The sequence below is a fragment of the Semicossyphus pulcher genome, unplaced genomic scaffold (genome assembly GCF_022749685.1).
Source record: "Semicossyphus pulcher isolate SPU_LCO1_2020_fin unplaced genomic scaffold, fSemPul1.0.p SCAF_1, whole genome shotgun sequence".
In the NCBI taxonomy this organism is placed as follows: domain Eukaryota; kingdom Metazoa; phylum Chordata; class Actinopteri; order Labriformes; family Labridae; genus Semicossyphus; species Semicossyphus pulcher.
In genome coordinates, this window is record NW_027211603.1 from 5,735,430 (window position 1) to 5,762,124 (window position 26,695).

Consider the following 26,695-nt stretch of genomic DNA (forward strand, 5'->3'; position numbering starts at 1 on the left):
GGAAATAGCATCCCGTGGATTCTTCCCTTTCTACTTGATAGAAGATACTGTATGTGCCATATGCTCTGCGATATTTAGAGCAGCCTATGGCAACCCGCTCGTCCTGATGCGACGCGTGTGATGGTTGCAGTGGGACGGATATCCTTAATTTTTATCCAATAGGCGTTCTCAGGTTTTTTGTAGGACGCTTCTGCACCCTCTTTCTACACTGACCTTAACAATGCTTTAAATAGGTAATTGTTAATTGTCATTGTCTGTCTTCTGATTTTGTTCATTTGTTTTAAAGGAAAATAATCCGCGAAAAACACCAAAAAAAACCCCACAAGAAATAGTCCACTTTGGTTTGTTCTTTTAGCCGAATTTGATTTTTCAAAGAGGAAAACCACCGTTTGGAGTCAATTCGGGACTGTGACTGGTTTGGGGGCCTGATACAGACTTGATCCCCCCCACCATCAAAAACTCTGCAGGATTTCCTCCTCCTCACTCCAGAGGAATATCTTCCAAGTCCAGGGGGGTTATACTGCTGGTCCTCTGAGGGGGTTTTCATCGTTAGATCCGAGGGAATGGTGGCCGCACCGCACATCCACGCAACTCTTTCTGAATGTTTGGCGTTTTTTCGCAGGCGAGCATCTTGACTTGTGATCGAGAGAGACGCGGACTGCAGCAGCCTCCTTTTCACATGGAGATTTGTGCCTCGGTCGTACTGCAAATCTTGAAAACGGGGACCGGGGCCCTGCTGGTTTTTCCTTCACTGCTCTCAACCCCGATACCATTTATTCGAGAAAATGCGTAAGTATTTCACTGAATACAGTCCATTTGAGCCTATTCTGCGTGATTGTCTGGTGTATATTCTCATGTAGAGCGATAATTCATCGCCGTTTAGCCGGCTGTGATATGCGCTTGGCACAGATACTTAAATGTATGAAATATACTTTTCTATGTTTTGATATGTCCCCTTTTCCTCTGTATAGGTAGGTTATGATATCTGTCGCATCCTCTTTCCGTGTGTGAGCGGTGGTGTGTGTGTCTGAATGTGTGTGTGAGATATAGAGAGATATAGACGGCGATAAAGATAGACAGGAGCAGAAAGGGGGCTGAGGGGGTGTTGGGGGGTGACTGGTGCAACAAATTGTGTGTTTGAGCGCTTGCTAGAGACTGTATGGTCTGTGGTAGTCCCTGTTGCCAGCAGGACATTACAGCTAGAAAAGGGCCTACGTCATATGGTAATTCAAATTCAGTTCAGGTATTCTCAGCATACACGTTTGCAGCAGAAAGAGCGCCGGATTGGCCAGGTGGGCACGCTGGCCCACAGGAAGGGCGCTTTGAGTTGGAAATGTGGCAAAGCGAAGGCTTCAGGTCAAGCTTTATCTTACAGCATTTTCCTCATGCACACACCTCGTGCACATATCCCCCCTCTCTTTCTCTGTATGCCTCTTTCTGCATGTTGACCCAGTATGTCTGCAAAAAAAAACCCCCACAGCAAAGCCACCCAAGGGTGATAAATAGAAATGAGGTTGTCCTTTCTCCCTACCACAGCCTGAGCAGGTAAACCAGAAGTACATGGTGCATTTTAAAAATTTAGTCCTACAGTTGTTGTTCTAGCCTTTTAAAAGAATGAGAATAGGAGCTGTCCATCAGTGGGAGGTGCTGAAATGCCCTGATGCTGAAAATACTTGTGTGTTGGCTGAAGTGGGTAGAGGGAGCTGCATTTTGGAGCAGACATCACATCTGAAATTGCTCTGTTCTGCTGTAGCCAAAAAGCATTACACTTAAATCTGGACTGGTTTTGTCCTCAAGTGTGCGCTTCTACTTTCACATCTGGCCATTTTACAACCTGCCTGTAAAATGAAGGACACAGTCGAAGTGTTAAGAATGAGTCTGTCGTTCTAGGACAGTTTCAATTTTTGCACTAAAATTATTGTCCATCCATTATATTTCACTGATGGCCTGCTTGATTGGGTTGGGAATTAAATTCTGCACAGACCTCTGCAACGGGTTCAGTTAATAGCATAAAGGTTAGAGTCTGTGCATCAGCCACATTCCTGACTGTCAGTGTGTCTGAAAACCCAAATCAAGTTATCAACTACATTCTGACTAACATATGGTGTCTTTTAAAGTACACATGCAGTGTATAGCATCCTTTAATTCATTGCTGCTTTATTATTCATTGTCACTAGCCCTTTAACAGTCACATTTGCAGTTAAATCGTTTACATTCACTTCCCTGTCTTTTAGCGCACTATAACAGGCTGGTAACTGCTGGAATTAAGGCCACACACCAATAAGTGTCTCAATAGGGCATTGGGTCACCATGAGCCACCTGAGCTTCTACACTGAGCTTCGGATTCTGAAAAAACCCAGAGATTAAGATTATAAATGAGACAAGAGCTTCAACTATTATCGGTTAAATCGGTCAAAAGAAAATTAATCCAAATAATTTGATCATCCTTGAATGGTGTTTGTGATCTTTTTCAAGCAAAATGCAAAACATTTGCTGGTTCCAGCGTCTTAAACGTGACGATTTGCTACGTTTAGTCATTTTTGAATGGGAAGTTTTGGGTTGTGAACCATTGGTTTGACAAAGGACACCATATGAAGACATTACTTTAGGCTCTGGGAAATTATGATAAGCATTTTAGCTTAAGCACAACTGTCTGACATTTAAAAAAAACAAATTGTAAAAAGTAATCAGTTACCAAAGTCATTGTTTGTTGCAGCCTTATGTGTTATATCCAGTTCCACTATGTGAACTTTAAAGGCCGTCAGCTGCATTGCTTCTAGCATGAATACTGTTCCCTGCTTGGTTTAAGAGCTGGTGACCAACACTGCCAGACTTGTAAACATGATTTCCATGCAACTGAGGGACCTGTCATGGCCTGTGGATTTTGAATTTGTCACCTTGTAATATTCGTGGGTCAGCAGGAGAGAAACAGCAAAGCAGAAGGAATGTGCTCACCCTGACAGGCGTGGTAGGTTTTGGCTCTTACCTGCCTGATGAGGGACTGAATGGATGTAATCCGTGCCAGCACCACTCACCAGAACAGCTCTGACAGAAGCCTTCACTGTGGGAAATACGCACTTGGGCAAGTAGATTTCTTTTCATGCGTGACGCCCGTGTAGTCAACCACTGGTTCAGAACAGGGTGGACGGTGACTCATCTAACCATCCAGGTTTTTTCCACTTCAGCAAACAACTGCTTTTGTTCTGCTGTGTAAAAGAGGTAATTTACCTATAATAAGGGCTTTATGAGATGCAATTCCACCATAATATTGCTCCCCAAATTTGTCCAAACAAGCTGCCTTCCTACACATCAGACAGACACGTGTAGTGAGTTGTTTTATACGGCATTGTCTGATTTTCTACAAAGACAGTGCACAAATATCACGGTTGGCTGTGTTTGTAGTTTTCATGTTTTCAGGCAAACATCACTTAAGCCACATTTTCCAATCATCAAAGATCATTAAGTCAAACTGCATCAAAGAAGCTTCAGCTCAAATTAACTTCAACAATCTGCCCTAAAAAAGTCACAGACTTCATCTTTCAGAGACAGAAGCCAAAATAATTAGAAACTGGGGCTGTGCAGGGTTTTTACACACGACACTGAGCATAGAGGTTCATCACTCAGTTACTTTAAGGCCAAGACCAACACCTGTGTGGGAGAAACAAGGGCTGTCCCATAAAGGTCGGTGAAATGAATTATAAGTCGAGAAGACCCTACGTCAGCCCCCTTGTTACAGTCAAATCTCTGCATGTTTGTTTTTCAGCTGTGTCATTGTACACAGATCAATGCAGAAGCAACAACATGACAACTTTACATAACAAGTTGCTCTTCAGTTTTCATCATTCACTTGTTTTGTTTTGCTCTTTTTAACAGGATATTAACTATCTGCAGAGGTTTCAGCCTCTCCAAAACAAACCTGGAGATTATCACCAGTAAAACACTGAATAAACATTAAAACTGTGTTTAACTGATGCTGCTCTGCAAGGCTTTTACTGCCAGCACAGCTGCTGCTAACTTTAGACCACTAGCTGACTATAATCCTTCTTCTGGTTAACTATGGTTGATACTATGGTGTCCAGACTTAAAACACTTACAAAGTAGTGCGCGATAAATGTTTAAATGTCTGGTAAACAGTTGACACGGGTAGAAAACTCGTTAAATGTGTGTCCAACAAGTTAAAACATGTAAGTTATATATAACACAGGAGTTTGGTGTGGCGCTGAAACGTGAAAACAAAGAAACAAATAGTCAAATCTTCAAATTAAACAGCCAAATCCAAGTTCAGCAGACACATTTCCGTGGGATACGATCCTTAAATAGCTTTTGATGTCAAATGACCTTTTCAGTCAAACTCAGATTCATTATTTATTTCCTAAACTCCTCGGGTTATGGGTCAACAAGAGGGGAGTTGTGCTGCAGCCATGTGCCAATCTGATTTCAGTGTGACACCAACATCAAAAGTTGATATGTGAATTCCTGGATGTTCAGTGTCAGGCTATGACGCCATTAAAGCTAGCTGGAGACATAGTGCTTGATCTATTAGTTCATAAACAAGCAAAACTTCCCTAAAAGTCATTCATCAAGCATGTTCAGTTTTATCTTGCTCACCGTCTGAGGAGTGAGGATCTGAATGTTTTGCTCAGTGGTTGTCGCAGCATCTCTTTTCTGTTTAGTACAAGTCTGAGTAACCTTCTGACAAGCCTAAACTCCTCTTTATATAATAATGGTGTTTGTAAAACTATAACAGATCTTTCTCTGCTGAAACTGTGTAATTTGGTGGATAAATGTCCATTTTTTGAAAGCCTTGGGTTTCAGCCTGTCACAAGCGAAAAATGCTGATTCATTTTCAAATTACTATCTTCTCCATTGCACTTATGCTGCTGGCGATTGATGGGGGCAGTCAGTGTTTTTGAGGGATTTGCTTGACTGTACGGGGGCACCGTTTTGTTGTTCCATCAATTTATACTGTCGCCTCGACCCTCTGCATACGTCTCTGTGTGATATGAGGATTGGTGTTGGGAGTGGCGATAAATTACAGCTGAGGTAGTGTCTGGATAAAGTGAAAAACAGCACAGTCCTTCCAGGCGTGTGCGTTTTTTTTATCTTAACGAACACAGCAGGTGTTGTGTGCACGTCTGCGTGTGTATGTAAAGTGTGTGCCTGTGTGACATAAATAAGCTGGTGGGAAGCAGCTTGAGATTACGGCGACTTCTAGCCGGCTCCATTTTGATAGATAGCGCTCCGTATCTTTCCAGTAGTACCTTCACAGAACATGTGTTTGTGTCGAGTCAAGAGACAGGCCCATCTGAACGAGTTGAACTGCTCGGGTGTGAAAGAGACCAATGCATGCCAGGCTGGAGAGACTTAGTATTCACTGTGGCAGCTTAAGTTATGCCTTTGTGCACCAGAAAGGGGATTATTCAGCGAATCCTGCTCTGTGTCATTCACGAGTCTGCATTTCTAAATCAACAAATATTAATGTAGTGATGTATGAAGAGGCTGCATCTGCCTGTGTGTGCCTACCACTGTTCATTACCACTGAGTGTCTTATCTAGAGTGACAGCGTCGATGCCTGCAAAAAATCATAACTTATGGCACAAATGTCATCATGACACATTCACTGTTTTGACTGCAGCGTTGGTGCCTTATTTCGCCATCTGTGCCATGTACTATGTGTCTGCTGTGGCCTGCAGCAAAAAACAGCCATCAACTCCAGTGAGACGCTCTGATAGGAAGAGTATGTTCAGGCTACGGGTGCCGCGTTTCTGCCTCTTCAGCAACCAGCTACTTTCTGCAAATGCCATAATGCCCTTTATAGATTCCTCTACAGATTCCCAACAACCTACACATCCACAGTTTAGCAATAATGCTCCAGTCGACATTATTTTCTGTGATTATAGGTATGGTGGGGCTGTGATGTGAGGCGCAGCTGAGAACCGCCCACCGCTCTGAAGAATGCATAATCACAGTAAACAATGTCCTAAAGGCAATTATGCCTTTTTTGCCACACTGTTACTGCTTTTTTAGTACCATTTCAAAAGTTTTCTTCATAGTGTAGGAACATGAATAAAATGAAGGCATGCACAACGTGTTGGCACAGTTCACAGGGAAGCACAGAAAGCTATGCATCATGGGAATTATTCCTGAGAATGTGTAGGTAGCTGGTTTGATTTTGCATCAGATCCCAAGTTGATAAAAGCCTCCCTTCAGAGTGAAACTAATCTGATGTTGAATTAATTATCCTCTCTATATATATATTTATATACCTCTTATTTCATTTGATTCTATTCTTATTGGTATTTACCTTTTTGCTACTTTGTCTCTGTGCTGCTGCAACACCTGACTTTCCCCTCTCGGATCAATAAAGGATTATCTTATCTTAAATTTTATTAGAAAACCTGATAACACCTCTAGATGTTTTTTTTACCATACCTTCAGGTAATCGTTCAGCAAAATAGTAAAATAGCCCTGTTAGTATGAAATTATTTTGCAGGTCAAAAGATGTGTGGACACCCAAGCTAAATTGATCTATCTGCTATTGTTTAACAGAGTTATATCAGACATATGACATGTTGTGGAAACAGTGTGACCATAGACTGTATAAATAAGTGTGTGACCTACAGGCTTAAAAAAACTGCCAGATTTGGTGCAGTTTAAGGGTCTGATCAGACAGAGCTTGTTTGTAGGCTGTAGAACGCGAGGCGCAACGCACTGCCTTTTTTGTTGAAGTTTTTTCTACTGTTGTTAAGGCAACCACTGAATCATTAGCTGTCATTAATCTAACTGTTATATTGTAAACTGACAGAAGGCCCGCCTCTCCTTTCATCTGATTGGACAATGAGAAAAAGCGCCCATGACGTCGGGCGCTTTTCTGCTTTAAGTTGAAGTTTTTTCAACTCGAGGTGCTCAGAGCGTTTCCTCAGAAACACGAGGCGCACAGGGCGGAAAGATGCAAGGCGCTCAGCAAAACAAAAGCAGAGCGCAAAAAGCCTCTCATTGTAAACAATGAGAAAAAAGCCCCCAGCTGCTAAGACGTGTTCTGTCTGATCTGGCCTTAAGTGTCTAGATGTCTTTGACCTGCAAATCACCAAATCAACACTTACTGGGGTGTAATCATTGTTTAAAAAACGTGCATTGAGTTGTTGAAATTCTCTTTTGATCAATTTTTTAGGTTTTTACATTAAAAAATCTGTTTAAAAAAATCCAATGTGGCTGACTTCTAAAGCACAAAATGGTTTCTGACTTAATAATGTAATTCAATTCTAGATGCAAAAATGTATTATTGAATCCTAACTTTAGGACTGTAAAATTAAGTGTGATGCTACCAACTGAAAGTTGGGTTTAAATGGCTATTTATGGCCTGTCTGAGGCCATTTAGCGAAGAATAAAAAGAAACTAACTGGAGAAGTGACGGTCAAAGGTGTTTAAGTGATTTGTTGTATTTAACACTGAACTCTGAAGAACACTAGGCGGTGGAATATCGTAACATTTCATCACCTACTGCTACTCATTGTAATCTCATAATGCCATTAAATCATTAACCTTCTTTTGGAGTATCAAACGCTTCTAAGAGTACGATGAAAGGTGTCTCTTGTTCCTTCATGTAGGACACCAGCTTGAGTTCACAGCTGGTACAATAAATAAAGAAAACAGAGTCATGGGGGAAAAGTATCAAAATGTCTGTCGAAACTTCAAAACTCATGCGGCATAGTCTGTTTCTGCTCTGTCCATCTGCATGGTCAGTATGTTCCAAACAGACACATTTCTGCCAAAATATGGTGCTCGCGACAGTTTGGAACATACTGAGAATGTGAATGGACAGTGGAGAAGTATACAATACTGCAGCAGAGACTTTGACAGTTCATGTTGAGAGTTTGATACTTTGTTTAACCATCAAATTAGCTTTATGTTGGTATACATGTTATACTGCAACAAATATATGCTTCTGCAAAGGAGCAAGCTACACTTAAAAGGCTTACTTAGACCCTACAGAGAATGTGTGTTTGGTAGTTTTGTCTTGTACTTATGGAGTAGGTAATTCACCTTCTTATCTAGCTAACACAACCCCTTTTTAAGATACTACTAATTATTTTGAAATATAAACTGTATGTTAATATATAAAATGCACACATGTACTAACAGTCCTACCAGCCTCCACAAATTCAATGTTGGTGTATGAACACTGAGCTGATCAGGAGTCTACGAGCAACCATGGTAGCAGCTCTTATTTTGTTACTGTCCCATAAGTTTCAGGATACTTCCTGCCAAATTTCAGACCTGTAAGACTATTTGTGCAATCGTAGTACCTTCACATGTGTATTGACATCATGTAGCCAAAAGCTTCTTAAAAAGACCGCCCCGAGTTGGGTTATCATCTTGTGATGGCCCAAGGTGTAGGCTTAAAGAAAATTATCGTGAAAAAAAAAGGTAGCAAAAACATCCTGAGGGCAGGACCTGGCTCCCGGCCTATAGGCATAATGTTGCTCTGTGCTAAATGCTGAACTTAACATGCTCAAAGTGACATGCTTTGTACTCAGCAACATGGTGCAATGCTTACCAGGATCACCATCTAAGTTAACCTAATTAGCTTGTTAATTTGCTGAATAGCATAAAGGAAGGTACAGCTGAGGTTAATGGGAATATAAAAAGATTTGCAGGTGATTTTGATAATAATGTATTGTATTAAACCTAATTGAAATGTTGCACTTTATAAAAAGATTAAAATTCTTCCTGGGGGGTTCATCCTTTATAGTAACTGATCCCAATAGTTGTTGAGACATTTCACTGAAAACCACAAAAGCCAGCGTGATAGAAGAATAAAGATGATCACCACAGTTGTCAGGAGTCATCATCTGGGAAACATGAATGTTTGTGGAAAATGTTGGAACAATCTATCGGATTAGATGTGAAATAATTCACTGGCTAAATACAGTTGTTGGCCTGCCAACACGTGAATTCGTTCTTATGGCACAGTGGATGTACCACATTTTACGGCAGTCTACTTATTCACTGAAATCAACAGAATGGCATGGTAGCACTTGAGGAAAAGTCAGTATCATTCCTTTAATGTCTGTACAAAATTTCATGCAATCCATCATTGTTGGGATATTTCTGTTAGAGATGGGAGGTTCGACTCTTTACTATCTCAAGTTTGTTTGAGTCACTCACTAAAGAGAGTCGGGTTTCCGAGTCACTTACCCAGAGCTTGAATCCCTCACCGGCCCAGGCGCCCATAAAGCATGCGCACTGGAGACTTCCTTCGCTAAATTTAATCATGCAGCTCTTCCAGACCTTCTGATTGTTTTTGGACATAATTGATCAATTTCTGATAGTAAAGCGAGTCATTTCGCAGGTTTGTGATGTGCGTTTTTCCATGATTGTGTGCGAGAAAAGTGCTTTGTGTGCCTTGCCGTGTTGGGACAGCGGGTACTGATTGAGTGAGCAGTGAATGATTCGTGTAAATCAAGTCAGACCTTCAGCTCAGGGCAGGGAGCGAGCTCCAGTTATTCTCACAGGGCGTGGCTTTATACGGTGGTCTCGCATTTTGCAGTGGCTAAGAGCGGGTAGGAGAGGTGAGTCAGTGAACGAGTTAGAGGAGAGGAGGACTCGTGACTCCTGAGTCAGTAAAAAGAGTCATTTGTTTCAAACGATTGACTCTTAACTTGCACATCACTAATTTCTTTGGGCCAAAGTGGTGGACTGACTGACTGGCTGACACATCCATTCTTTAGCATTCTAAAAGGCAATCCTGCTAGCATAGCTAAAAAGAAATGGTACACCTTCATCTCTATCTCACTATTGTGCTTCTTTCTCTGTGAATCGAAAACAGCCTTACACCATAAGGATTTTACTGCAGGATGTCCTGTTGTGAGAAGTTACCGTTCTTCCTTTAACTTGTAGTTTGACTCTTAGCTCTAATTAGAGCTTCACAGACGGCAGAGAAAAAAAGAATCTTTCCCTTGCAAACACCGGCTGCTTAAACGTGCAGCACGATGAATCTATATTTTGAGCCACCCACAAACCAAGGTTGCGCAGCACCTGCTCTTGCTGCTTTAAAATACAACCACACAGCAGAATCCATCCTACACCAAAGAGAGCCATGCGAGTATGCTGCCATTTGATGTGTCAAGTTCAAACCTAGTGTAGGTGAAAGCAAGCCCTTGGAAAGGCTTTGCCTCAAAGCCCGGGCAAATCTCATTGTCTGCTTATCAGCCTCAAATTTACTCCGCCTTACTGAGATATTCCCTTAGAGAATTAGGGATAATAGCTGAAGTGATGACTGTCATGATGAGTCTCTATCTCTCTCATGTTCAATGCCCCCCCTCCTCTCCCCGTCTCTACAACTTTCCCCTATTTATCGAATTCCCCACATATTAATATACATTTTATCTCCTGCCAGTTCAGTGAGCTCAGATGTCTTTGATGCTATTTTCTTAACGCTGCTGAGAGGCATGCATGGACTTTCATGTTGCAACTCACAAGGAACAGTGACTCATGATACAATGAAGGGAGCCACCAGATCAGCGTAAGAATGAAATTAATATCTAGTTCATTAATGCCTTGGCAAACAGTTCAGATTCTAGCTGCTGGAATACACTAGATTGGCTTAATTGGCAAAGATGAAACCCCAGTAACTGGCGCCAAGTCAAACACTACTAAACCGAGAAGGGAATCTTGTAAGGCTGACAAGATTGCCTCTTTAGTGTGTGGCTCAGAGTCGCCTCTGCTACAAATTTTCCCTTTATGACAACACTTTTCTTTAACCACAGTGTTTTCTGGGCTTCAACAAGGCTGTTAGAACATCTTGTTCCCTTGTTGCCATGCACTAATACATTATTGGTGAACGTCATTGTTTGCCACAAGAGCATTTTGTCCTTCGAATTCAAAGGAAAATAAAGAGAGAAAGCTCTTACGATGCAATTCTTTGTCTTAGATCCGCAATAATAACACAAAGTCGCTTTCATTTGTTGTGAAATGTATTTAGTTATGTCTCAGACACAAATGCAGCTGGGGGACTTAAAGGACGGTTGCAACACAATTTCATGTCTTACTGGTTTACTGGTGAACGTATCTAGATGCAGAAATGTCCCAATCACAAGTTGCAGTTGATCTGACCTCCTGTTGAGTCTCTCTGCCAACAGCAACTTTTAGTCATAACTTTTACTGAACCTTTATCAAATGTCGGGATCAGGATGAATGAAGGCCTAACTAGACAAAATGAGCCTGATTGCTTGTGATTGCGCACATCTGTGCTGAACAATGCGAGCCAATCAAATCCAGGATTCATCAATACTTTCTAACCTGAATTTGTTTGATCTCAGCGAGCAAATGTACAACTGCCTCAGACCATATTTAGCCACAATTGATTCATTCACCATCTCGGTTATGGCTACAGCATAATTTTGTTTCCATGTTCACTCCAGAGAGAATCTGTCCCTTTTCTTGTTCTACCTCGGACACTATTGATTCAACTACTCGTCATTTAATTCTTTTGCTCTGTTGCTTTGGGGCCCAAGCTTCTCTCTTACAGCCTCACTGCTTTCTGCATGAGAACCACTGAGGCAACCGTATGTCCTTATATAGAGACGTAAAGGCATGGCAGGGGAGTGAGTGAGTGCAATAGTGTGCACGTGCCTTTTAATTTAGTGATTGTAACTCTAAGAGGTGGGTGGGCATGTGTCATTAATCCAACTGTGATTTTGCACGTGCAGTTACTGTGTACACAAAGGAAGAATATTTATGTGCACAGTTTAGTCCATAAGGCCCAATGGTGTTTACAGGTATTGACTATTCTACTTTAAAATGTTGCAAACCAAATGCTCAATACTGACTAAACTATAGAGAACAAATTAAAAGATGGAAATCTTCCATAAATTGTATTATTAGATAATAATTAGCCCTGAACTTTGACATTCTAAGTAGAAACGTGGTAATATGATACATCTTTTTGGTTACTGGAAAAGACAGCATTTTTTCTTCAATGCTAAAAATCCCAGTTAGTGCTGCTGCGTGGCTGCAGAAATCTCAGACTCAGACATCTCCGGTCCCTGGCAAATACTTTGTATCCAAATTTATCTGCATGGTTTAATAATAGTTGTGTTAAGCAAAAACAAAAGCTTTATGTGAGTTCAGTGTTTTATCACTAGTTAATAATATTGATGATTCACAAGCATTTAAGTCAATTTTATTGGTGAAAACCAACAGTTCCTGCGTCTCTTCCATGTATTTAGATCATTCTAAAAATGTATATATGGTTGGGTTTGGAAGATGTCACCCTTTTCTATCATTAACAGAACAATTGATCAATCAAGAAAGTAGTTTGCAGTTCAATCAATAAGAAAAACTATCATGAGTTGCAGCACTAGTTTTTCAGATTTTCAATCATCATAGATGATCAAAATATCTCCCTTAAAGGAGCAGTTCACCCCTGAGAAAAAGCCACTGTCACTCAAAGCTGGTGTTCTCTGTAATCAATAGAAGCAGTAATATTTGAAAATGGCGCCAGAGCTGTGTGGCTCGTTTTCGCTGCAGGCAATGGCTCAGAGCGGTACAGAATCCGAAATACGACGAGCATGTACCGGTGGTCTAAAAAAATCTTCCGGTCTACATTTCTAACCTGACGATTATGAACGAGACATGACATCGGAGGCGGGCGTTCTACATTGAGGAAGTGTAGTTTAACAAGCTCCCTGGCCTCCGCCAGATGGCACGTTTAACCTATTCCAGCAGAGGTTTTCCAGGGCCCATTGGAGAAGCGTAGCGTCCTCCAAAGGCACAGAGCGAAATCGCATTTTTTTTTCCTACCATAATGACATTAGCTCCCCGTAATAGTATGAACAGGACCTTTACTTGTTTGTTCCACTTGGAGCTTAGTAATTGTTGTGCATTTCTGTGTAATGTCTTTGAGAACACAGCTGAAGCTAAAATTTGCAAGCTCGCCTAACTAGCACCTGCTGCTCGGACTTTAATTATCCAGGCGGGGGACAGGGACACAAACTGAGGGGGAGTCCCGAGTCTTTATCTCATTCACACCTCGGTAATGAAAATGACTAACAATAAGGGCCAGTTAATAATGTTAGAGACAGTCGCACTGCTGGACTAACCTACCTACCACTTGTGGTGCAGTGTTTGTAATTAGCAGCCCCTGTCGTCTGATTGGATAAGGATGCATCACTGTCCTGGATTTAGAAATACACACATTGCTTCTGTCTCCCGTCAAGCTGCAGAGTCAGTCTGTTTCCCACTTTTCTTTCCTCACTGACAGCGTACGAACAAGAGGGACAGGCAGGTCAGACAAAATATAGTGCCATTATATCTGAGACTAAGAATAGAATGCGACCATGGTTTTCAGTGAAAACATTGCATCGCCTAAATGTCAACTCTCAGGCTCTGAAAAGAAGAAAAGAAAAAACCCTTGTTTTTAGCTCAGCCGCCACATATTGTTGTGTCAATATAATGGGTCTGAAAATGCTTTTGAAAGGGAAAAAGTTCAACCCAGCCGAAGAGAAGCATGTGCTTTCTCTCATGAACTGAAACATAGAAATGATCCGGTATCATGCTGTTTTTATAAAGCATTCTCAGTGGATTGTATTACAATAGGGATCAAAACATGAACTGCATTCCTTTTATTTGCTTAGATATTCTTTTTCATGTATTAGATATGTTATATTTCCAATACTTTAAGCCCCAGGTGGCATCTTTATATTGATTGGCAGTAGTCCAAAACCCAATGACATTCAGGGTACTATCCAACCAGAATTTACGCCTCACTTTGGATGCCTCTGCCAGCCAGACAGGTTGTAGTTTACATCCATCAGGGTTTCTATGGAATGACAGAGATGGGGAATATATCTGTATATTATGAGAATGCATTACCCTTAAAAACCTTGGCATAAGAAGGCCTACTTTTAGCAGAAGAGGTTGCACCCCAATCATTTTCAGGGGTACATAATATGAGATCTCTATGGGAAAAAAAAGTTTTTAGAGGTCAAACATGACTTTGAACTTTGACCTTTGACCAACAAAACCTAATCAGTTCACCCTTGAGTCCAAGAGGATATTTGTGCCAAATTTGAAAGTAATCCCTCCGTTCCTTACCGAGATACCGCATTCACAAGAATGGGACAGAAAGCCTGACAGACATATACGTGTACGAACAGACGCACAACCCAAAAACACAATGCCTCCGGCTATGACAGTTGACGACAGAGAAATCAAGGAAAACCATCTTCTTCTCCTATAGGAAGAAAGTTAAATATACCAAACATTCCCTGCTTTCACAAGTGAAGATATTCGATCTTTGAGCTTTAAAATGTTGATCAAACAAAAAAAAATCAATTTGAAGACTTCACATTCAGCTCTGGAAAACTTGTAGACATTTTTCACATTTTCTAATATTTTTTAAACAAAATCATGAATCAGTTCATAACAAACATACACTGATAACATGGCAATGCCATCTGAATCACTGATGTGCATGCTGGTGTCATATTTTCATAGAAACGATGAGTTTACCCAGGCAAGCATCAATAGATGGTTCACCAGTGTCCCCCAGTCGTGTTTTGTCATTGTTGGGTGATGACATGTAGACTATGTACCATGAGTCATTTAATATTGCGCGGAGCAGCAGGGCTGAGGGGCATATGGCCGCGTTGGAGCAGAGCCATGCGGCTTAAGGCGGGGTAAACGGATGGGCAGACATTGCTGGTGCATTAGCTGTTCGACTCCGCATCATGTTTCACTGTTGTCTCTACAGCGAGCACACTGTTTATCCAACTGCAGTAAATAAAACATTACAATCAGATTTTTCGCTCCATGTTAGAGAAAGTTGTCGTTCTAGGGAATTAGGGCTGTCGCACTGTAAATACCGTTTGTCTGTGCATGAAGATGAGAGAGACAGAAGGCGAGGGAGAGCACTTGTGTGATCCTCTAAAATATCCTTGGCGACGCAAGACGCTGTATTCACACATTATTCACGGACAGTTTGTACCAACACTAACATTCTGCTAAGGCTATGATCGGCCGCGATTGGCTAAATGCACCAGAGGAAATGCTGCTGCAGAGCTAGAGAGCTGACGACGGACTGTGTGTGTCGACTGTTGATTATGGGGAGAGCCTGTGGTTCCATCTATTTCATATTCATGAGCCAAATGGTTCACGTTGTATTATTCATGAACAAATTAGACGTTCAAAAACACCAGTGTGAGCGTGGCCGTATGCAGGATGACTCGAAAATCAAACTTTAACCTGAAACTCATCCACGTTTTACTCGTCCAGTGCACACATTTGAGTTCAGGTTGTTTCCATCACTGATCCTGATGCTGTTCATCCTGTTACTATGAGCTGCTAAAGCTTTATATATCCCTCAGATATTTTTATTTTTGGTACAGAATTCTGTGCTTTTGTCCTCACAGCAGTTCACGCCATCTACAAGCAGTGGTGAAGCGAAGATGCTCTGTTTTTTAAAAAGATATCCTGTTTACTGTACGAGAGGGTGAGAGCGGAGTAGCTTGTAAGAGACCGGCTTTGTTCTGCCTCTCTGATCAGCTGGCTTGCTAGCAGTCGGGACGGAGCAACAGAAGTGTGTCCAATCAAGCTGAGCCCTGTTTTAAAAGGCCCTGCAGTCCTTGGGCAGAGGCCGCGTTTATGACCCAAAATCGAGGCAACAAGCCTGGCCCGCTTCCAGGCCCTCCAGCTCGTATATTCTGTTTGAGCATATCCAGTGGAAAGTGCAGCACTGCGAGGAGGCCCCGCGAGACACCTGTACATGGGTAACTGATTGTGTGTGTGTGTTTGTGTGTGTGTGTGTGTGTGTAAACAGTGTAGGATGAGAGAAAGCCTTGTTAACCTTCAAACCTTCAATGATTTTTTAAGTGTAGACAAGCGTGGAAACAGCAATAACAATGAACTCATATTAGATGCACTGATAACAGAAGGTGTAAATAGTCGACAGTCTCTCTCTGAACAAAAGATAATCAATGACGTCAATAGAGAAGAAAACAAATGAAGATCATTTGAACCTAAAATAGACCTGAAGACAGAAAACTGTCGCTCTCAGCCATGATGAATGCAGTCCGCTCAGTGTGGCTGGAAATGTACCTTTGACTCGATTTCACAATCAAATTAAAGCACCTCATTTACATCAGCCAAATGGGAATCTATGCTCATTTTTGTGATTACAATGCAGTTGGTCAATTACTGTAATGGTGTGGATTTATGGCATATGTTTCCCATTCGCTGATCAGAGTGTTTAACACTAAACCGGGTCTTATCTATTCCAGAGATGATCCCTCACCTGAAGGTCACAAGCACAAATCAATGGCTGTGCACCTGAAATCTATTTCAATGGATCCATTGTCTAATTAACTCGGGATTATATCGGGGCTACTGAGCAAATTCCTCGTGAGCATCGCAACCTGATATTTGGAAATGGTCTTCAGAAATTATACTGTGAGGGTTTGCAACATAATTACGCAAAATGACAGAAAAATTAGATGTTTTAAGACAATTTTTCCTTCCTGACAGCAATTCCAACACCTAGACCTAGACGAGTATGTGCTGTTACCTCTCAGATATTTCTCAGATATTCTCAGATTTGTTTTAAAATGAATAATACATTATTATTTTTGTAAGATATTTTTGTAACAGTTGTTTACTACTTCCTGTATGGATGATGTGATAGCTATCATTGATTTATGGCCCGGCTAAGAACAATGAAGGAATCCCAAGCTAAAAGCTCCTGTGAGTATTGTTTTTGGTGGGTAAGAAACATCCTGAAATTAATACTGACAAGATTGATTATTTCTATATAGATATTTTTAATGCCTGAAACGGCTGCTGCTGGGTCGGTGTCAGACAGGGAGATTAACAGCACCTGGGCTAAACAGCCTTTTTTTAGATTCAAGATTCTCAATGAGTGATATGTTTAAATGTTAAAAGAAAGCGGGATGAGAAACACTATTACACATGTACAGGAGAAGATCAGCAAAGAGATAATAGGTGAGACTTTGTCCACAGGGGGCGCCAAAATCAACAAACTGAAAGTTCCTCACAGCAGCTTTAAATCAAGCTGAACTAATGTTAGAAGAAACTCAGATTTTTACCATGAAAAAGCTTTCTTTTGTGTTTTTAAATGTTTTACTGATCTAATTTTGAATTAAAAAAAAGTAATCTTAAAATGTTTGATGGGAAAACCCTGATTGCTGACATTTTACAAGCTTCAACTAATGTTACACTCCCAACTAGCTCCGCAGCGTAGTGATAATTGACCTGCAATCACTTCTGCAGCAATAATGCGTATTATTGCTGTGTAGGCAGGCTACTGTTTTGGAGAAGAAAAACCTTGGGGGGGTCACTTGGGATAATAAATCATGTCATGGCATCCTTGCATTAAATGGCATTCTTGCTGACAGGCTTTAACTGATACTGGTATCAATACCAAAACAACTCTACTTACTTTGAAGTAACACTGAGATTTGAACTGCTTTTACAATTAAGACCTAAAGAGAGCTAAAACAGGAGCACACAACATATGACAGGAAAACATTGAATCACAATAACTTGTAGGACAAAAATTACATAATACAGTGAATAAACAGGGCAGCTATATTTAGTCATTGAAAACAACTGCAGCTAACAGTGACCACTTCCATTATATTGAGCTTAAATGTACTGCGAATGCACAATATAATAACCCTAAGTACTAAGCTAAAGTATATCTAACTTAATACATCCTCTACTGTGCAAACTGCATCGTCCATCTTTGAAATTCCTCTGGATTCTCCAGCGTGACAGAAGCCCCACAGGAAGGAAAAATTGCATCAATATCAGAACCTGGATGTTATCAGGAGGCAGACATGGAGTCAGCCACCTCGACTGTTTTTGTGTTGTTGTACTGTAATGGTTTGTTTTCCTCAGAGTGGATCTATGCCAGCATGGCCCACAATTTTGCCCCGCTCATGGTGATCAATAGGCATTAGGTTGAGACAAGTGTTTTGTCATGTAGGCTGTTCAGAGAGTGACTGGCAGTTCTCTGCTTCACTCAGGCATCAACATGAACCAGTGCTTCACCTGACTGAACGAACATACTTCTCAGCCTGGATGAATGAACGTGCCACTCACTGGGCTGTCTGAGCTCTGCTTAGGATTTTCACATTTGGAAAAACAGCTGTTTTATCTACAACATCAAACTAATGTCATTCTACAAATCCTTCTGCATTTGCCCTTAGCCAAGGTACTACACTCTAAACTAGATGCTGCCCCATACTGCTGGTTCCTTACTGGCTTCTTAATAGGGTTAAGATGGGCTGCACTTTTCAGAGCTCAACCTACATTCTGGATGTGATGAGGTCAATTGGGCGGATAAGGGCTGCAGCGTTTTAGACTGAAATGACAGCTGACAGCAGCCAAGCGAAGAACAGATTGAAAGTTTGACAGCTTCAAGATGATTGGCTGATGGAGATTGTTGGCTAAACTGCGACAGTAAATGCCCAGGATCAACTGATTATAGAAGCTTGGAGAGAAAGAGAGGCGTTGATGAATTAGGCATAAAGTTCAGCATCCTGCTTCAAACTGCACTGAGTTCATGGACTGTAAAAGAGGTGGAATTAGCCACATGGATATCAACAAGTGAAGCCTCAATTTCGGCATTTTGGCCATCGCAATCTTGTTTGGGCGGCTGTGGCTCAGTGGTAGAGTCGTCGTCTTTCAATTGGAAGGTTGGCGCTCCGATCCCCGGCTGCTACAGTCGACATGTCCAAGTGTCCTTGGGCAAGACACTGAACCCCAAATTGCTCCCATCAGTGTGTGACTGTGAATGAATGGTTAGCTAGGTCCTGATTGGAGATTGGCACTTTGCATAGCAGCCTCTGCCCACAGTGTGTGAATGTGTGTGTGAAAAGGGAATGTGAGATGTAGTGTGAAAGCACTTTGGGTGGTCTGAATAATAGAAAAGCGCTCAGTAAGTGCAGTCCGTTTACCTGTTTTTGGCTGACCGCCGGGGTCAGCCCTATACATGGGTCTGTATGTGACTGACTGGCTGATTGACGGTACTTTCACAGCCGTAGGGAGAGAGTGTTGCGACATTGCAATGGCGGATCATGGAGAATATTGGACCTCCACTGATGCGACTCTCTGTCTATACGGCTCTGGATACTTTGTTCAGGGAGTAGGCGGGGCTGCTCCTCCACTGTCCTCACCTACGTCCGCAGCGTGCACCTGCTTTCAAACACGTTTTCATCGGCCTCATAAGGACAGTCCTTGTAACACATTGCCCACAAAATTGCCCCCTTGTTGTGACCATATCTGGACTACTGAGTGGATACACATAGTTACGTCTCTGTCCTGTTTGAAAGGCTGCTGCACTAGTGACTTGTCAATCAGGGGTAGCCATGCCCTTAAGCATGGTTTGCATTTTCATCTTAATAGCACCATTATTTACACAATAAACATCAAGCTGTATTGAAGAAGACTTAAAACTAGCGACAAAGACCATACAATCTTTTTGCAACCAGTGGATCTTCTCGCAGGTACGTTCTCCCAGTGTAAGCGTGGGTTCTCTCCGGGTACTCTGGCTTCGTTACACAGTCCAAGGACATGCTCGTTGGGTTCATTGGTAACTCTAAAATTGCCCGTAGGTGTGGATGTGAAAGGTTGTCTGTCTCTGTGTGTCAGCCCTGTGATTGACGGTCAGTTAGGCTCCAGCCCCCCGCGACCCTGAACAAGATCGGTCTAGATAATTGATGGATGGATGGATGGATCTTCCCTTTTGGCCATTAAAAAGAATGCAGGTTTAATGCACTAATGCACAGGGTTGATTTTTCAAACCAGAGACAACATCCAGTCCCTATACAACATCCATGGCTGAGCTTCATAAGTCTCGTGGGTGATCTTTTCACTTTGCTGTGACAGTGGCGAGTGAAAATGAGAAGCCCCCCGAGTTGCTCTGTGTAATAAAAAGAGCAAGAAGAGAAAAAAAAGGTTCAATAGGAGTTATGCTGTGATTGATGTGGGTTGATCACATATTAATCTGCTCGTTGCTTTCAGCTATTTTGACACATTTTGATAGAAAGACGTTATCGTCAGTCTGTTTGCGTGCCAGCCTTTCTCTCCTCTGATGTGTTGTACAGAGCCGGGTTGAGTTAGGCCTCAGAAGGTGTCGATTTTTTTTTTCACACATCTATTGCGACTCGTACACCATTAAGACTGTGACGCCATTAGTGGTGTGGAAAAACGTTTACTTTAATTACTTCACAGGAAGGAGAATTAGCAAAACATACAAGCTGTCAATTCAGAAGCTACATTTATACACTGACTATTAACTGCAACCGTTCTTCTGTGGCAGGTGGTACGTGCCACAGACAGCTTAAAAGTATAGCCATCCATCCATCCATCCATCCATCCATGCATTATCTAGCCCGCTTATCCTGCTCAGGGTCGCGGGGGGGCTGGAACCTATCCCAGCGATTATTGGGCAAAAGGCAGGGTACACCCTGGACTGGTCACCAGTCAATCACAGAGCTTGAAAGTATATCATGAAAGAAAATGGTAATATGAAAAAAAAAAACTGGGCAGGAAATTATTTTACACTTAGTTTTCATCCTTCAACATAATGAGTCCCAAACCATTAGCATTTGATTTTACATGTCAAGTTTGACGGACGTAGGATAATAGAAACGTGTGTCTAGCCTGTGCCGCTGCCTTCGCTGGATTGTGTAGAGGAACAATGGATAACACCTCACTTAGTATGTCAAATTTATTTAATTATTAAGTAGCTTATTCATGCGCAGCTCTCTGTACAGTCAGTCTGAATTGCGAGGTAAGATACGATGAATAGGAATTTGCACAACAAAGACCTGATCCATCAGTAACTGGGGAAGCAGAGAGAATGTGGCGGTGGACTTGGAGATGTGCAACAGGAAGGATAATTTAATTATTGAAAATCTTGTGGGCTCCTTCCTCTGCGTTCCCCCGCGGTGCTCAAGGTTAATTGTCACAAGTTCAGGCCGATCTACAGCCATGGCACAAGGGAGGCGACCAGAGAGGAGACCCCACATAAAAAAATGTAATTTTATTACGACGATGGTGCATTCAAGCATCATTTTCGATTAGGCATTGATTCTTCAGACGAGGTCACTGTCAGGCAGCTTCAAAAATACTCACATTTTCTTCATAAGTTGCAGCTCGTCCCCTCCTTTCACTGGCATCACAGGAAAGAGCAAAAGCAATGGGACACATTTGCTGGAGAACTAAGTGTGATTTAAAGGTAATATGAAATGTCTTCTGAACCGTACCCTAATCTGAGGCTCTTTGCCGTGAGATTAACAAAGGTGTTTGGCATTGCAGAGGCGCTGCAGATAGATGCAGGCCATTCCAGACACCAGCATGTTAGCGTGTCTCAGCCGTTTAGAGGATTGCTTGTGTAATGCCATCTGTATTCAGGGGATGAACACCCACTTTTACACCAGGGCAGAGAGAGAGGAGCAACAGCGACTTCAGCCAACATCTGTCGCTTTCCCTCTATCTTCCATTCACTCATCCGCCAGTCGCTTTCATCCACTTACAAATCGTGACACAAGACCGGATATGTTAATTGAAGGAACAGCTCACTCTTCAGAATGAATATGAAGGATAAAAGCGTTTGTGAACATGGAACATGAACTACGACAAAACGGAACAATGATTAGCTGTTGATACAAAGCGATCAGTAAATAATCTGCTCCTCCTCATTTATGGAGTTTGCTCGGTCGCAAACAACAAGAGTCCAGTCTATAAAATCTACACATGCAGCGTTCCAACAGGCCGAAAGGTTTCACTATTAAATCAAAAGCTGGACTTGTTTGTTCAGAGATTCTAGTGCAAGAAGGTGCAGACTAGAGCTGAATCATTAGCCAAACGAAAGAAAATTATCAGCTATTTTGATAACTATTGTAAACATAGCATTTTGATATTTGAGTAATCATTAAGGAAGAAAAAAATAAACGTTTCCTTAATCTAGCTACTCAAATATGAAGATTTTGTTGCTCTTTTTTAGTAATGTAATTTTGGAGAGTTGGTAGGACAGAACAAAAAGCTTTCCATGTTTTTTTTCCTGCTATCACATTTTTTTTTTTACACCAAGCATTGCCAATACCATCGATAACTCCAATAATCCTTAGCTGCAGCTCTTGTGCAGACAATTTTTCGAAGGTATGAATTACTCTAATAAGAGGATTTCCTTGTTCTTTTTTCAGTAAACTGAACATCTTCATATTTCTGAAAGCTGGTTAGACAAGATAAGAAACTTGCGATGGTATTTGTTTTACTTCTTTCTTACTTTTTTAAACCAAGAAATTTATAGATATCTAAAATAACCCCTAGTTCCAACCCTTATGCAGACAAATCTGTTTAAGGTTAAGGTAGCGGAAGTTTGTCAGCAGCGTGTTGCAACTAGCTATTGTGTTGGCTGTTAAAACTTGCATTTTTTGTCTTTGGAGAAGTATGGAAATAAGAAAAGATATTTTACAGAAAGCTTTTTAGAAATGCTGCATCATGTAACGAGAAGGCTCTGATCATTAGAAGGTAAACACAGCTGTGTCAGTGCGCATGTGTAGCTAACTAATTCAACTAGCGAGTTGGCAGAGAGGACAGTGTTTACTTCGTGGAAATATTCACATTATTTAGAATTTTGTGGGCAAAAGGGACGAGAACAACATGACGGTGAAATGCAAGTTGTGTCTGGAGGATTAGTGCTCATCAGCTTCAAGCTAAACACAGCTCCACAACACTGGTTGGACTAAGAGCCTGTGTTGTATTGTTGTCATGGAAATAGCTGTGCCTAATAATGTATGCCTCTGCCCAGTTCACTGTCAGATTGTTAGCATAATAAAGAGCTGTAAGGGTTATATTGCATCTGTCATTCCTGTTATTAGGGTGTTATTAGGTTACAGATTATGGGCCATAAACAAGCCTATGCAATGACGGTCAATACATTCAAAGGTAGACGTACAGCAGGCTACATGTTGTCCTGACTATATAACTGACGTGTTACAAATCGCAAAAGGTATTCAATTTGTGGTCACGCAAAAGCAATCTCGTTACTTTTCTCAGGAGGTAACGCAGTCACATAACGAGTTACTTTTAAAAGTAATATGGACACACGATGAAGATGCTTTGTGTGACAGTGAGATCCACTCTTCAACATATAGAACTAAATAACTATACACACTAACACACGCACACGCCTCTGATTCTGTGCTGCCTTTCAGGTGGAGTGCTGGTGTTGATGACATTAATAACAGAGGTGAAGGTTGGAAACTGTTCAGGAGTTGGGAGAGGTGTGACACCTGTCATTACTGTAATAGTAAACGATCCATTATTCAGAGCCTGATGATTCTGCCCTCAAACTGCTGTCGCTCGCTCCTATATAAAGGAAATGTTTGTACAGTGCGTCTGTTATCGATGCGTAATGGGCTTAAGAGGCAGAAGGTGTAATGCTGTGAAATTCAGCTTTCTGTTAACACAGCAGTCTCTCGCTGCTGCTTAGGAAACACTGTGTGTGTCTAAATGTGATGAGATTTTTCCTTTTTATTTTGGCGGTAGCCCGGAAGACAAATGATCAGAACTTTGTCCAAAAAAGGGACCAGTCTGTTTTGTTGCTCATTGTCCCCCTTCATCTTTAAGTGCTCTTCATCCTTGGAAGGCAGTACCAGTCTTCACTCTGCGTTTGGCTTGCAGACAGCTATTTTCATCTTAAGTAATTTATGTTTCCATGTCCATACTTTTGTGTTGTTTTAATTCGATTGTCTGTGGGAGTTTGTTCAGTCACGTAGCTGTTGGTGCTCACGCTAACTGCCCAGTTTATCCCAGACCTGCTGCTGTTGCTGCTCCAAGAAAAGCAGAAGCATAATTTTCTGTGCTAAACAGGAGTTTTGGTTTTTACAAGACCTCTGAGACGCCGAGTGCTGAGAGCAGCAAATGTTAAAGTTTTCATGACCTGGATATGCATTGAGTCTGTGCTGTATGGAATACATTTTAAAGATATAATCTCAAAGATTTTCATGTAAATAACTGTCTGTTAAGTCACTATCTGTCGTCGAATAAGGTAACACAATGGTGATTGAGCCTATGGCCCACTGATGAAAGCCTTTGCCTTTGCAGTATTACAGACTGGGTGTCCGGTGCGACTTTCACGGAAAAAATCTGAAGCGGCGCCCAGTTAGTGACGCGTTTTCATCACCCAACAGTGGTTGGTCTGCCAGACACGGTAGCCGGAGCTAAGCGGCTGCTTTTCCGCTCTCTGCAAGTGTTGCGAGCAAACAGTAATCTACCATGGCTGAACAAACAAAGAAAAGATGGATGACTACAGATACAACTTCAAAAATAAGTGAAAATCCAAAGAAAAAGAAACAAATTCGACGCAGGCAAACAGTCTAAAAAGGAAAGCGACCGTCAGCCAGGAAAATCAAGAGTTACAACTGTGACAAAGGGAGCCAACCGTAGACGTCTGGTTATCTGGGAAGTCGTTGCCGTTTATCACCATAAGGTGCCACCAAATAGAACGAAACTGAGATTTTAAGATTATTACTTTAAATATAGAACAATAGACTTTGCTAATTGTAGATTTGGGTTTTAATGTGGTTTATGATGGTAATCAGAATTGTTTAGTGACTTAATGTAGATTGATTTTGTGTTAAGAGACCATTAAGTTATACATTTACATGCATTCTGTATGTGCAGATGGCACAGATGATTTTGCTCTCCTAATGGGGCTCGCTTCACATCTGTATTCTGGTCGGATCCAGGATTGATTCTCACACACGATCTGTCTGGTTTCATAAATAAGTCTGAATAATATCAGCTTCACACACACACACACACAAGCTAAGGTTTTTAACCGTAGTAAACAGATATAATGGGGAAAAAAAGAAGCTGGAGGTTATAGCCATTGATCTGAACCACCTGCCAGAGAGACAATTAGTCTATTGGTTGGAATAAACAGGCACATCACAGGCGCACACAAACTCCAGAATTATTCTGACTCCAACCTTTCCCACTGCTGTCAGAACAAGGCCAAAACAAGCAACTTTGTTGTTCAAATATAGCTCAAACAAGCACCTCTTTTCTTTTTTTCCTCCGCACAGACTGAACAGGGGGATGATCAGCACGGCCTATTTCAGTTTGTAATTAATTGACATGACATTTTTCTGCTCCCGTGGTGTTTTCAGGATCAAATAAATATGCCCCTGTTTGTTTTTTTTAATAGGGAATGACGCATTCGGGCTCTGCGAAAGTTTCTATGCACATTCTACCTGAATAAATAAAACCAATGCAATAAAACTGTTTGACAAAATATGCAAATGTGCAACCTGTGCTTTGATTATTTAATGTATAGCTTGCTAATTAGCCTTTTTTCCCCACATATACAGTATGATAAATAGGCGTTAGTTTGTTGTTTATTTATAGGTCATGTTGCACATTTGCATATTCCCATTTTGGATTCATTCCGGTGTCAGAGAGATCTCTCCCCATGTACTTACTGCACTAGAAGACTCCTGACAGCAAGTTGCACACTTTCAACACGTAAACACGATTTATAAAACCCCCAAGCTTGAGTTCAGAAAAACAGCCCGCTTAAATATTATACATAGAAAACCAGTCTATCATGGCTCTTTCCATTTTGGAGCAGGCCCTGATTTTAATTACTATACATGGTGAATTAGCTAATGAATAATGAATGGATTCCTCACACTAAGTGCTCTGACTGCTAATGCACTTGCAATTCTCTCTCACTCTAGAACCCCTCACACACACACACACACACACACACGTGCACTGCCAACGTTGCTTCTGATTCTGTCTTTTTTTAGCCCCCCCCTCCTCTCCAAGTCTGATTCACACACACAATTTCTTCCCTACATCTGCTTTTTCCTCACTCTCCCCGAGATTTGATTAGATTTTCCTCTGTAAGGAATTATTTAGTGATGAGAGTAGAGAATGAGACGGGGACAGAGAAAGGCTCCGGGATAGAGGGGAGACAGATAGCGGTTCTCAGGGGAGCGAGGGAGAGGAGGAGAAAGGTGCTTCGAGGAAAAGAGAGTGAAAAAGCTGAAGGATTAAGGTGCAGTGGAGCTGCAGACATGCAGAGAGAGACCGAGAGACACAATGTACTCTGTGTGCTCTGTGTGCATAACTTCAAATTCCATGGAGTTAGGGGGAAAATCTACAAAAATACATCTTCAAATATAGAAAAATATATGTAATACTGGATTATACAAGCAGACGGCTGTGTGTTTTATCCTGCGAGCCAGCTTGGGAGAACATGTAAAGGCTCTGTGTGGAGTTTTACATATTGTCCTTATGTCTGCTGTTTTTCCTCTATTGGCTCTAGTTCCCTCCTCCAGTGCAAAGTCACGCAAGTTAGATGAAGTGGAAGTGCCTGTAGGTGTGAATGTGCCTGTATGTCTATACATGTTAGCGCTGTGACATACTGGTGACCTGTCGAGGATGGTTCTCACCCAGTGCATGATGGGAAAGACAACAGCCCCCTTAGGCACTGAATGCAACAAGTGCTATAAAATATGGATGACTGGATCTGCTGACAGTATCACTATACATTATGTCATGTAGATTCTATTATTTAAAGATGTTATGATTTATATATATATTTGTCTTAGCTCCAAAAACACACTGTGCACTGACTGATGAATGTTGTAAAGCA

The 26,695-nt window shown here is 41.5% G+C and overlaps 1 protein-coding gene across 1 annotated transcript in view; it reads left to right on the forward strand.

The window, feature by feature from the left end:
- The first annotated feature begins 742 nt into the window (after positions 1 to 742).
- lrrc4cb (leucine rich repeat containing 4C, genome duplicate b) overlaps positions 743 to 26,695 on the forward strand; it is a 47,771-nt gene continuing 21,818 nt past the window's right edge. Inside the window, exon 1 of the mRNA XM_069658047.1 lies at positions 743 to 789. The gene's annotated coding sequence lies outside the window, so the exon portion shown is untranslated. The remainder of the gene's footprint in view (positions 790 to 26,695) is intronic.